Here is a 15,308-nt window from a genome sequence, read left to right as displayed (position 1 = left end):
GAATGTGATTTTCACAACATTTTGGTCAATGTAACCTCCGACCTTCTTCAGGTGTATCTTGTTGAACTCGGGAATGCGTCTGTCAAACTCGGGAATTTGGACGGAATTTCGAGCGGAACCCTTTATTTACTTCACGGGGGTAGCGTGCTCTTGTTCCGTCAGCCATGACTGGATAAAGATTCTAAGTAATTTGCAAGTGTATTTTTTTTTTTTTTTTTTAACAAATGCATTTTTAATAAAATTATTTTTTACAAAATTGCATTTTACCAAATGCTTTATCCACTCTGCCACGGATTTTTGTGAAATTCGACAAGAAGATCTCGAGTTCGACAAGACACACCTGAAAAAGGTCGGAAGTTACATCGAGCGAAACATTGTGGAAATAACACACAATATGAGAACAGTAGTATGAGTAATCACAATAATACGAAACAGTCTGTCGTTGAATATATACGAGAGTAGTTCCCGGAGTAAAGACTTCTATTTTTTCTTAGTCAAAAATTGAAAAGCTATGAAGACGGGAGTGGTACCATTAAAAAGGAACTGACATTTTGTGCTTCACAGTCACTACCATCCTCAATGCACATTTGCCAGGAATTCAATGACGTATGTCTGCTTCTGTCACATGTCTATGACAGGGATTGCTTCGTAAAGTCTCATACCGTAAATATCTGCAACTGAGAGATGAAACTTTCACATTATTAATGCACAAGTTGAGTCACCATAGCAATGCAATTTGCAATCTTCTCTAATCCATTCGTGCAGAATAAAAACAGGAGGCAACACTTCTGGAACGTCGCTCGTATATATATATATATATATATATATATATATATATATATATATATATATATATATAGGGGCGATGTGTATGTGTATATATATATATATATATATATATATATATATATATATATATATATGGGAGATGTGTATGTGTGTGTGTTTTTTTCCTAATTTCCTTCCTTTGCAGATTGTAATGCTGGGTATGGGGCAGCCAAATCAGCTGCCAACATTGCCTTGCTTTTTATTGAAACCAACCGAGAGCTCTTTTTAGTATCCTCGCTGTTCCCTTAAGTGCAATTGTCTGGATCTCTTTTGCACTTGGTTCACCAGGAATATTAGTTAGGTAGGACTTCAGGTTCTTATTCATAAGTCCTGTGGCGACTATGATAACTGGTATGATTGATATCTCCTTAATGATTGCAGTTCCTTTCATATCATACATTGTTTAAGATTCCAGTTTCTTTTCATATTATACATGAGACCTTGGTATTTGGTCTGTTTCTCTCTCAGCTCTGTTCAGACCGCCATCATTAGAAATACTCACTTCAATCAAGGTTGCAAATGTCTCTCTCTCTCTCTCTCTCTCTCTCTCTCTCTCTCTCTCTCTCTCTCTCTCTCTCTCTCTCTCTCTCTCTCTCTGACTTAGTCCATATAACTATGTCAAGTTTCACAGCAGCATTTTAAAGGTAGGTGGCTGTAGGGATTATATGATCGTAATGTATGGTATATAAATCATTTCCAACTGTTCTTTCAGGCTGATGTTCCCAGGACTTGCTGCTACAATGGATGTTTAATTTTTTACAGATGATCCAGTGAAGTTACTTACATACTCCATCATATCTCGGTGTATAGTAGCCATCCCCTAGAAGAACTTTGCAACTTGATATCAGATGACTAACACTTTCCAATTCTGTATGGCAGAACCTACATTTATTGGCATTACTGATCCCTGCCATCTTCTTGAATGCATTGGTCATCAATTCCTGGTCTTGAGCAGCCATTATGACCCTTTCTTGATCGTGGTGGAGGGCACCCCTTTTGAGCCAGTCTAAGGAACCTTCTTTTTCTATGTATTCCTGAGAGATTCCCCCCCCCAAAAAAAAAAAATACTTTGCACGCTGATGTTGGTCCCATTCTTTAAGGTTCATCCTTCGGAAGGTCTCGGTATATTTCTGCCGGCTCTTTCTTGCTATTTCTGTGGCAAACTTGTTTGGTGTTTCGTCCTCATCTGAAAGACAGCCCTGACCAAAATGCTTGGCCAGCTGGGTGACTAATGTTGTTCTGCTGACTCTTGTCTCTTGATGTTCGTATACTATTGAGGGGATGTGATTCTGGGAGCTTCTCAGATACTGACCGATGCTTACAATAGTTGCTCTATGTTGATGATTGATCTGTGAGAGTCCCAGACCGCCTTCCTCCCTGGGCAAATAAAGCCTTGGTAAACACTGATTTCTGTATGCTATTTTATGAAGCGTTAGTAGCTTCTGTGTCTTTTTGAAGTATTTTTGTGGCCAATGATACCAAAGCTGTATGTTATTACTGGCATAGCAAGCTGGTTGATAGCAGTAATTTTATGTGTGTGTACGTGTGTGTGTGTGTGTGTGTACGTGTTGTGTGTGTGTGTGTGTGTGTGTGTGTGTGTGTGTGTGTGTGTGTGTGTGTGTGTGTGTGTGTGTGTGCTAAATAAAGTCAAGTGTTTTCACTTTAGGTGTATCTTAATGAGACAAAAGAATATCCCACCTCAAGTTTTTAAATATAAAAAAGTTAAGCAATCCAAATCTCTAAGATACTCGTGAATACTGCAGGTATAATTTAGCTCAATAGTTGGAATTTAAAATCCCACAGAGCACATGTATTACAGCTCAAAAGAATACAAAATTTATGACATAATCAAAATTATGTAAACCTGTTACAAAAATTCTGCATTGCAAAAAATTGCATATATATTGTAGTCTTCTAAGCCACACACACACACACACACACACACACACACACATACACACACACATACACACACACACACATACACACACACACACAATTACGTCCAAGGATGGAATACTGCTGCCATATCTGGGCAGGAGCTGCTAAAAACAGCCTATCCTGCTTTGACAGAGTACAAAATAGACTTCGTGGCTTAGTGGGGGATGCCGTTTTCTCTACCCTGCAACCTCTCTCCCACAGAAGAGACGTTGCAAGCCTATCTTTGTTTTATCGTTATTTCCATGGCAGGTGATCGTCTGAACTCACATAACTGGTCCCCCCTTGCCAATCTTTCACGATAAACACCCGTCTAGCTGAATCCACTGTCAAAAACTTTCCCCACTCTTTATCTATGCCTAAATCAAAACGTAGATTCCATGAACAAAGCTTCTTTCTTAGAACTGCACGCCTGTGGAACTCTGTTCCGTCTGCCTGCTTCCCACCTGACTACAACCTGGATGCCTTCAAGTCCAACGTAAACAAATTCCTGATCAACCGCCCCTTAAGTAGACACTTTATTAAATCTCCATACTAACGTACTGTACTTACAATAATCCTTATCCCTGAGTGGCTTCCGGGCTTTGATAAGTGGTGACCACCTTGTAAAAAGAAATATATATTATATAAAGGGCAAAATGGACGCGAGCGTTTATGTCCATGAAAGGCTTTTTGCATCCCGCTTCTCACGTCGATTAGATTCTGCGAGAAGTTTCCGATCGTAATATCTCGCATTCCCAAACGAATATCCTTTCTTTTTTCTTTAAAAAAAAATCACACTTTGCCGTCGTCTCAAGTGTTTTTTTTTGTTTTGTTTTTTTTTTGTTTTTTTTTTTGTTTTTTTTGCTTTGTTTTTTTAATATAAATAAAGCGAAACTAATCGAACGCAAATGCCTGGCCTCCTGGCCGGGTAGTATCTATTCTGTAATTGGTCCTTGGTCAATGTAGGGGAAAACTTTCATACTGAGACAGTTACTATTTATTTGGATACTGCCAGGGTGCCCCTTTTGGGGGGAAGCAGCCCCACCCCCACATTAAAAACAACATTGTGCCTAATTTGCTTTCGTGAGGGGTTTAAAAGCTACCCCATTTTTGCAAGTCATCTTTTGTTTTTGATTGACTACGTTAAATTTGAACGCTTTAGACTTCCGGTCGCGTCATAGAGTAGCGGTAATACGTCAGATTTTCTTTCACTTTCTTTTCCGCCTTCGCGTCATGGGTTCGAGCTAGGTTTGTTGTTCTTACTATTATTGGTCCTCTTGTACTCTATTTTTCCATTGTATCCCGATCTCATAAGAGCTTCATTGTAATATTCCTTGTTTTTATTGAAAAGACTCTCATTCTTAGAAAGTTCAGAAACTCTTTTGAATTGAAATGGTCAGTAGTGGATAGGGGGGTATAGCCCTGGGAAATCAAAAAGGTGCAATCTATGTTTATTGGAAGGCTTTTACATAGTGAATTCTAAATAAGAAATTTTGAATAAAAGGCTAGATGCTATACAGAGATGTCTTCACATGAATAGGTTTCTGCTATCACGCCTTAAATGTAACTGGGGTAAAACTTTTTATAACACTAAAGATCCTTGATACAAGGCCAAATTTTAATGTAGAGTTAAATAGCTTGGAATGATGTAGTTTAAACGAAGGATCCAAATCTAGTAATCAAATATAGGTTCTATTATTCTAAACTGGATAAGAAATATAGATAAAGTGTAAAGCTCAACAAAGATTAGAAACATTGTTCCATAACTGCGAGCATTTTTTAGTATTTAGTTGTAGTAGTATTGATGGTGAAATAAGTGGTACCGTTTCCAGATCAATAAAACAACTTAACAATAAACTAGCAATTATTAAAAAATTAAATTAGTAATTAGTGGATTGGAAATTAATTGATATTGTTCTCTGGCAACTAAAGCTTGTAGAATCCCTGCTGGTTGATTTACTCTTGTTCAAAATGTTTTTATCCAAAAATGCAAGGGTGAACACCTTTTCATTGGAGTGAAACACACTTGTAGCTATTGGCCGGTTTTGTTGTCAGAATAATTATTATGAGGATATATATTATTTTATTTATGTATCCAAGAACACAATACACGAATTGTAATTTTGGTTTTGGAGTAACCCTAGTAAATTATGGATGGATCGCAGATGTAGGTTAAACCCATGGGTATATGATCAGCTTAAAGATTAAAAATATACTTTAAATTCTTAATTTGTTAAATAAGCTATCATAGCCTTTCCTGTATTTATTTAATTAAATTAATTAATAAATCATAGACGTTTTTAATAATTTACTACACTTGAAACATCAAACGGCCCTAGTTGCCTCCCTTTAACTGTTATAAGTACCTACAACGAACTTTGTTCCACATATTTTTTCACCTAATTTGTGGAAAATTAATAACGTGATGGATTATCTCCCTTTGTAATTGGGTTTTCCCAACTATCGAGAACCACAATAGATTAGAACGAAAGAGAATAATAAAATATTAAATAATAAAAAATAGAATAGGATCCCTAACTTGGAATATTGTACGAGGATTAATAAATATAAGGTAATGTCATTCTTTATTTCTCTATTTAATAAAATATTAACCTAAAACTGGTCTTAAATCTAAGTAATAAGATAATCGATATTTTGTAAACATTGAAGCCACCATTGGGCGAATGCGAAACTAAAAATAACCGTAACGTTATAGCTAGGTTGTTCTGGCCATATTATAAATATAAAAATAAAATTCGAAAAATATTTTTTTTAAAATCAATTATGTGAAATAAAGAAACATAGAAATTTAATTTAGGAATTCACTGAATAGTATTATTAAAAGATATTAAATGACTACGTGTTTTTGTGGAAACTTCTTATGACAGGTTTTTAAATAAGGATACGAAAATTAATATTTAAATAAGCTTTTGGCAAAGGATGCGTCCAGGATAAATGTTTTCGCATGCTTCATTTCCTTAAAAGGACATTTCTTTAAACTATGTTCTATTGTTAAAGTGTTTTTTATTCAAGAAGTCTGAAGAAAGGCTGGTTATGTGAACATTTTCAAACGCCATAATGCTTGAAATTTTCCAACCGGTCTTGAAACAATTGTAACTTACAATGAAATACACTTTTTGTTGCTACCCATTCCTTTTTTGAAGTCTTTTTTTTTAATGCAATATATTAATGCTCAATTATGAAATATGATAATTTTGTAGCTTACTTTTTAAGTCATTTCTTTTTTTACTTAAAATTCATTGGTATATGAAAATTTACTGAATTATACGACCCCAGTAAAATTCCGTATATTACAAACAAGTCTATATATACACACACCCACACACACACACACACATATATATATATATATATATATATATATATATATATATATATATATAAAGCTGGACGTCGGTGTGTGTGTCTGGCCACGAATAGGCTCCTATATGATTGACTATTATAGAAAACGGATCACATATAATGATAGAAGATGTATCGAGACACAGGAATTGGTATGTTTGATCTGGCATAATGATGATTCATTAAAATTGTGGAAAGTATGGAAAGAAAAAATTTTAAAATTTGTGTTTTTGATATGGATGTACATAATAATACTTTGATAAGTATTTTTTAACTTAAATAGGGATGGTATAATAAAATTGTGGGGTCTGCGTTCGCGCCTGGCCTCCATAGAATGGAAATAGGCACAAACTTTAATAAAGACTATTCATATCTATCTGCGTAAGTATACTTTGATAATTATTTTTTCAGTTTGAAGAAATATGGTATGATAAAATTATGGTGTGTTCGTCCGCGCCTGACCTCCATAGAATGGAAATATGTCACAAAGTTTAACAAGATTTTTTAATATAGATCCACAGAATATTGTGATAAGTGTTTCAGTGTGAACAGGTATGGTATAATAAATTATGGGGTTTATCTATTTTATTTTTACTTTCATCATATTTTGCTTTGGTTTTATACCCCCAAATTCGAAGCTATCTCTTTACAACCCTTCCTTTTCATAACCTATCATACTTTCATAAATCAGAGTTCATTTTCTGTTGGCTGTTTTTGAACCAAGTCAACGACGGGTACTTTTGCTAGTATATATATATATATATATATATATATATATATATATATATATATATATAGTTTGGTTTCCTGGATGTAAATCCACTGAAATCTGTGTGTTTATTAAAGAGTGCTCAGTGGAGGACAGAAAATATATAGTATATTTATTATACAAAAATTATGGGTTATATATGTGCATACATGTTTCAGTGGAATCTCATATTGAGAGACCCACCTCTTCAGACCGAAAAAAAGTGTCGCGTCTTTTGCCGATCTGATGGGGTGGATCTCTCTATATGAGATTCCACTGAAACATGTATGCACATATGTAACCAATTACGTTTGTATATATATATATATATATATATATATATATATATATATATATATATATATACTAGCAGGCCGCCCGGCATTGCCCATTCGTAAAATACGCTTAAATATGATATTTTAATTAATGCAGATTTCGTATTTATTATTATATTATATTGGACGTATTATATAGTAATAATTTAAAAAGTCTTTTTTTTAATGGCTCGTGCGCCACCACCAAGAATCGAAACCAAACGTTTAACTTATGATTTACTTGTTCATTTGACGTTAATGCTTGAGCTATGAAGACATGTTTGCTGTGAGGCTAAAGTATAAAACATGAATCAGTAGCTATTACGTTACGCATGCATATTCGTAATGCCGTCGTTCGACTTTCACCTGAAAAATTCCATTTTTTTTTTTAGTTTTCAGAATTTTGTACTGATTTTCTCCGGCTAAAACCCAAATATAAAGTTTCGCATGGGTTCGAATTAACTATCTATTAAGTTTCATGTCTGTAGACCAAAAACTGACAGGGGAGTTTAGTAGGTAAATTTTTAAAACATATTTTAAATATATATAGAAAGAGGTTTGTGCTTATTATAACCTTTTTACACAAATATTACGCATGTATAAATCATGTAGAATATTTGCATGAATATAATTACACTTAATAGTAAACTAAAGATGATTATCACATGAGAAAATCGAACAAAAGCTAATAGGGAATCAGTTAAAATGAATGTTTAAAAGAATATGCAAATTAGCTAGATCTTTTGCTAGTGAACGCAATTCCACGACCCATACATAAGAAAGTTGGGGGGTTTTAATAAATAGAAAAGGGTTTTAATATGAATATCAATACACACAAAAAAATTATAGGAGTATAGATATTGGTTCCAATATAATATAATAATAAATACGAAATCTGCATTAATCAAAATATCATATTTAAGCGCATTTTACGGACGGGCATTGCCAGGCGGTCTGCTAGTGTATATATATATATATATATGTGTGTGTGTGTGTGTGTGTGTGTGTGTGTGTGTGTGTGTGTGTGCAGAGAGAGAGAGAAAAAGAGCGAGAGAGAGGGAGAGAGAGATCGTTCCTTAATACAGACAGATACAATCTTACTTTTTGCATTAATATAAAGGTGGAAACGTCAAAGTTCCTTACACATTTTCATTTTATTTCCTTCTATAACTTATCTTTTGATATTCATCCCGTTATCCATAGACAGGTTGTTTCTCTGCACAGCAAGACTAGCAACTGTCCCAAGCTGGAATAGAAACTCAACCGCCTAAACGGCAGTCGGCGTGTCTAACCCCCTACGCTACTGCTAAGTGGATAAGTGAATGTTTGAAAACGTATAAAGCTCAATGAATGTCTATTTATATTATTCTAGAGCATATATAGTGGAATCTAGTAGTTCTCAAAGTTGCTGAGCTTTTAGTCGTGAACGAAACAATATTGTAATGGTTACCTTTTGAAAAGCAATAAATTACCAACTAAGAAAACTTGGTCTTTCGATTGTTAAATAGAAATAGACTTAGCACTTGCATAAGCCGATTTCGCAAAAGTCTTCAATTTTAAACAGAATACATAAGGATGAAAAGAAAAAACCTTAACTAAAATTTTGTAAATAGAAAATTAGCTAGATATTTTGCAGATGAATTCAATTCCATGGCCCATACATAAGAAAGTTGTATTTTCTTTTTAAATAAATAGAAAAAAGTTTTTAATATGAATATCAATACATACATATGAATATCAACATACACACACACACACACACACATATATATATATATATATATATATATATATATATATATATATATATATATATATATATATACAGAGAAAGAGAGAGAGAGAGAGAGAGAAATAAAAAAGAACAACCCGTATTATGTGTTCATCAACGTTTAGTCTTTATTTCGAGACTTCCTCTGGGTGAAATAAAGACGAAACGTTGATGAACACATAATACAGTTTGTTCCTTTTTATTTCTCTATTTCCATTATTCTCATCATATATATATATATATATATATATATATATATATATATATATATATATATATATATATATATATAGTTGATAGAAAATCATAAGCACACAAATGGGCGAAAAAAGATGAATTTAAAAATTAATAATGAATGAATAAAAAAGTAAATATGAGTGTATTGGATGAATTTAGAAACGAGATGGATCCCTTTTTATTTGGTAAAACTTTCCTTTTTGCTAACAAATTGCGAACAAATTGCGAACAAATTTTTGAACATGGTGAACTTATATATATATATTGACTTCAGAATAAAGTTATCCAACAAATCAACTGGTATGGAAACCTGTGATTATAGATCTTACAAAATATTATTGGCAGTAATATTCTATAAGGGCAATTCCATCTAAATAAACATTGCTCAATATACAAGATAGAGCAAATAAATCAAATTTTAGTAATTCAATAAATTTAAAATTTATGAGGTGAAATGGTTAAATTTCAAATCAAAAGATTGTTATTATTCTATGTAAGACAAAGAATACATTTGAAATATTATAACTCCTTATCCTATAGGATTTCGATGTCTACCATCTCTTCAAAGGAGAAAATATTAGCAAATAGTTATAATAGTTTACACCTTATTTACTAAAACCAGTGAGACATAGAAAATCACAATTGAAGTTTTTAAAGCATTTAAATATCATAGAGTAAGGGAAGTTAATGAAAATGATATTGAATTCAAATCTAAAAATGCATGGTAAAATCCGAAGTGAAGGTCTTTGGTAGCAGTAAGGTAATGGGATCCAATATGTATTTTGAGTAATCCACGGCACAAGGTAACAGTCCGAAGTAGGCATATTTTCCCGGTTTCTTCTTTGTTTATATGATGAGTCCCGGTAAATAAATTAGTATATAGGTCCGGTGAATCTGTTTATTGATAAACATATATTTCTTTTATATATTTAATATTTTTTATATAATTATAATACGTGAGTTTTATTCCACTCCAAAATAATTTCAATTTGTGAATAAAATAAAATAAAATAAAAATGGTTTCTGTAGACAGGCAAAGCAAATGAAATGAAGAGAACATGAACTGACATGAAAAATGAAAAATGAAATAGATAAATTAATAAATTAATAAATAAAATAAAATAAAATAAAAAGCTTATGCATAATAAATTAGCACAAGTGAAAAATATTTCCAAATGAAATCTTATTCTAAAGTCTAAAAGGTGGTGGTGGTGGTGGGAATGAGAAGGAACAAACATAAGGTTTATATTTTGTATTCCTGCACGTCACCAACAGAAAACGAATAAAGAAAAAGTTATAAGCTTTTATACTTTTCGTATTCTTTTTTATACATTTCCATTCATATATATATATATATATACTATTGGCCTGCTACCTACCCAACTACAGTATGGTAGCCTTCAAGTCTAATGTACACAAGTTCTTGTTGATCCGTATGCTTAAATAATGAAGTTGTGCATGATTTACATTAACGGTAACTGCACTATCACCTTACATTCATTAATCCTTATCCCTGGGTGATCTTCGGGCCTTGATAACTGGTAACTTTCTTGTAAAATACAAATATATTAAATATATATACATATATATATATATATATATATATATATATATATATATATATATATATATATATAAGAGGTTTATGTAGTTTGCTTGAAGCATTGTTAAGTGTGAATAAGAGGATAATTCATAGAATACAATATAGTGCAGAGGTGTAACGGATAAAAATACATATATATATATATATATATATATATATATATATATATATATATATATATATATATATATATACGTAGTAACTGTTAAGAGTGACTCTATGTAATCTTTTTTGCCCCCCCCCCACAAAACGAGGGTGGCCCTTTAAATTCACTCTTGTCTGTTCGTCCGTTCGTCTGTCCACACTTTTCTCAATAACTACGCCTTACAATTTTTGGAAATTTTGCACAAACATTAAACATGGCATGAGTAAAAAAGTAACGGAACGTATTTTCCGGGAAAACTCCGGTTGCTCTCCTAGGGGTGACTTTCGGGTTAAAATAGCTAAAATTGACACTTTTGTGCTAATTAAAAAAAATTGATGCCTTGGATTTTTATAAAACTTTCTGAAATGTTGTGACTAATTGATTTCTATATATTTTGTTTGTCTATACTTTGCGATAACTCTTGGGTGTGCCCCAGAGGTTCTTTTAGGGCTAATAAAAACACTCCATTTTTGGGACTATTTTACCATATTTGTCCAAAATTTTCTGTGTATGTCTATCAAGCAGTTTTGCATGGTGCTGAACTGAAATTTAAATATGTTAAGGCCTTGGGAACTTTGGGGGCTAAATGGGGGGGGCAAATAATGGACTTAGTCATTTCATTTTTTTTTTTTTTTTTTTGCATGGTGCAGAACTCAAATTTACATATGTTAAGTCCTAAAACTACCGTTTGTTCATTTTCACCAGGATTTGACGTTCCTTGAAGACTTTTGTGACTAAATGGGGAGGGGGTGCAAATGCTGAACATTTTTTTATGTGAACTCATGGGGAACCATGCATGCTTCACTTGTTCTTATAAAATCTTAGTAATAGTAAATAGATAAAACGAATACGTGTGCACATACTTATGTGCATTGATCAATCGAGACGCACACATTCATTTTATTGACGTAGAATATTTACACGTATTAAAGGTACTAAATATAAATATGGAATTGCATTTGTTTTATTTTAAAAGAAAAAAGAAAAACAAAAACAATCACAAAAACACTTTTCTCATTTCGGAATGTTTTAGATGATCATTGACAATTTGTATTATTTGATTTTTGTTTGTTTTTGTTTTTGTTTGATTTTTTTTTTTTTTCAAACTACTGTTCTTGTCTTGAAAGTTATTCTCACGACGTTTCAGCCGATTTGTCCTCCACAAACACATGTGGTTAAGTAATAATCAGTTCTAAATGAGTTGTCTTTGAGTTGCAGCTTTAATCTTCCGTGAGGGTGATCTTCAGAATACAATTAACAATTACTTACTCTTTCTCTCTCACTCTCTCACTCTCTCTCTCTCTCTCACACACACACACACACACACACACACACACACACTTTCTCTCTATATCCTGTCTCCTCTCTCTCTCTCTCTCTATCTGTCTCTTATGTTCTCTATCGTTATTATTTTCTATTTTATCCTCTTCATTTCTCTTCCTTTCTCTTTCACTCATTCAAATATTCCCGAAGAATAATTTTCTTATCCTCTCTTTTATCCCTACCCTTTATTTTGACTTTCTCTTTCGCTCCCTATTTCTCTCCATTTTATCTTGCGATTATTCCCGAATAACGACAGCTTTTTTATCATATCTATTATTCAATTCTCTCTCTCTCCCTCTATCTCTTTCTCTCTCTCTCTCTCTCTCTATATATATATATATATATATATATATATATATATATATTATACTTACCCTCTTTCTATATCTGTATCTCACCTTATCTTGATCATTTCCGAAAAACTAAACTTTTTCATCCTCTTTCCTTCTCTACCTATGTTTCTATTAATTATTAAGGGTAAGAAAGTATAAAAAGAAAGAAAAAGAAGATTCTCTTTCTTACTTATACACTCTATCTCTCTCTGTCTCTCTCTCTCTATCTATCTATCTATCTCTCTATCTCTCTCTCTCTCAATCTCTCTTACCATCTCTCTTTCTTTTCTCTTTCTCTCACCTTCTCTCCTTCTTCTCTCTCACCCTCTCTCTCTTTCTCTCTCTCTTTATCTCTCTCGATTACTCCCGAAGAACAACAAAGTCTTTTCTCTCTCTCTCTCTCTCTCTCTCTCTCTCTCTCTCTCTCTCTCTCTCTCTCTCTCTCTCTCTTCGTCTATTACCTCTCTTCCTCTCTCTATCTCTCCCTCACTCCCTCTCACCTCCCTCTTTATTTCTCCCTCTCTCCGCTACTACTTCTTTTTCCCTCTTTTTATCTCTCGATTATTTCCGAAAGCCAACAAAATTCAAGTAGGACTTACTTGTTCGTCTTTCCGCCATTAAACTCCCCGAGTCACTAATTTTTTCTACGATTCTGTTAATTCGCTACGTTTCGAAAACGCAGATTTGGGCTCTGATATTCTTAACTTGCTAAGAAACCAAAAATTTTGTTTACAGGGAAGCGTGCCAAGAAAAACAAAACCTGCTGATCTCTAATTGCGCTAATATAAGTGGGGTAAGAGAGGGGGGCTCAATTAACTCAAAGGTGCGTGTTTACAAACTAATAACCAAGATAAACGATGTGGTATAGGCGATAAGATTGTAATTTGCTTATTTAAAAGAAAAAAACTGTTTTGACATAAGCTATCATAATTAAAAATATATTTATCATTAACCTAATCGGGAGTCAACGCCATCTTTGCTAGAAATACAACGTCCGTTTATTCCGCTTGTTATTTCTATTATCAGAATTCAAAGTTGGCAACCACGTCTCTCGAAACAATTATTTTTTTATTTTTTTTTTTCTTGTATGGCAGTTTGTCAAGAAAACTGTTGAAATGGGTTGCGCCCACAACTACTGTTATTTTGGAGTTTTCCTTCTCCTAGATTTATTGTCTTGTCAAGTCTTTAGTGACTATTTAGTCTATTTACTGGGCAGGAACTGCTCGGAGCAACATATCCTGTCTTGACAGAGTTTTAAAACCGACTTCGTAATCTAGTAGGTGATGCCCTTTTTCTCTTTCTTTCCAACATCTTCCCCACAGAAGAGACGTTGCGAGCCTGTCTCTGCTCTATCGTTATTTTCAAGGCAAGTGCTCAACCGTTCACAAAAAGTACTCGTCTAGCCAAAATCACTATTAATAAGTCCCCCCCACTCTCTATTAGTGCATAAACCTAAATGTGGATTACAGGAACAAAGCTTCTTTCCTAGAACTGCTCGCCTGTGGAACTTTGCTCCGCTGGTCTGTCTTCCAGCTGATTATAATATTGTCGTCAAGTTCTCATCGAATCGTCCTCGTAAATAATCTACCACAAACAATTACTACAAATCTGTGCCAATGACTAACATACACACATTACCTCTCACCATCGAGTAGGCTTCGGTCCTTGATATGTGGTGACCATTTTTTAAAAAGAAAAAAATTAACTCATAGCTGAATAAATAACGCTACTAATCCATGGCCTGATCTAAGGTAACGTCGGTGTTTTCCGGCTCTTTACGGTAAGCTGTCAGAAAAAGGAGACAATAGTTTTGTTGATAGAAAAAAATCACTTATCAGCTACTATTCTTGAAAACAAATGTTTTCGATCATAGTTGTTTTCACGAATAGCAATTGTTTTAGTTGTTACAAAAAATAGTTGTTTTTTGTATACTTTTCTTGTAAAAAAAAATTCTTAGATACTTTCAATGGAAAAAGAAAAAAAAGTTTAGATATCCGCTTATAGGTGTTTTTATGTCTCCCCCCCCTCAAAAAATTACTTCTGTAAAACATTTGTTGAAAAAAAATAATAATATTTCTTTCATTTAATTAAATTTTCTGTAACGCTAAAAACGACACTTTAACCCAAGAAGATAACTTAAAGTGTCGAATTCAGCGTTTTGAATTTATCGTCTGATAATTTCACCTCGCCCTTCTCCGGCAGCTTTGTCTGCTGCTTACCGTAAACTGCTGGAACATGCTGGGGCGGTCATAAGCCAGGTTCTGCTGTAAAAGTTTTGGGGTGATTAATCGGAAATCGGAAAAATAGGAACTTTGGAGGGTATCGAAATCAGAAAAATTTTTGCTTGTTTCTGATGGCAAAAGGGATTCTTTTAACTGACTTTTTTTATTTGATTTTGTTAAAAACTGATATTAATGATAAAGTAATGAATATTTATTGATTTTAAACTACCAGTAAAATAAATCTATAGATCACCACCCACAAGTGTATTTTTACGTTTGAAAAAATATCTGCACATGTAAAATGCATTTTTACGGCAATCGTGGAAACAAAACAACTTTTATAGTAAAAGATTTAAAAGTTTATAAAGAATCGGAATCGGAATCTGTAATTTTATCGGAATCGGTAAAAATATTGGAATCGTCCCATCACTAGTTGTACCTACCATTTTTGTAACAAAATCATGTATGAAAGGGTTTAAGAAACTACTACAGTATAACCTTT

The sequence above is a fragment of the Euprymna scolopes genome, chromosome 17 (assembly GCF_053919585.1).
Source record: "Euprymna scolopes isolate OS-2025 chromosome 17, ASM5391958v1, whole genome shotgun sequence".
Lineage (NCBI taxonomy): Eukaryota > Metazoa > Mollusca > Cephalopoda > Sepiida > Sepiolidae > Euprymna > Euprymna scolopes.
The sequence above is the reverse complement of the archived record's forward strand: the minus strand, read 5'-3'. Positions refer to the sequence as shown.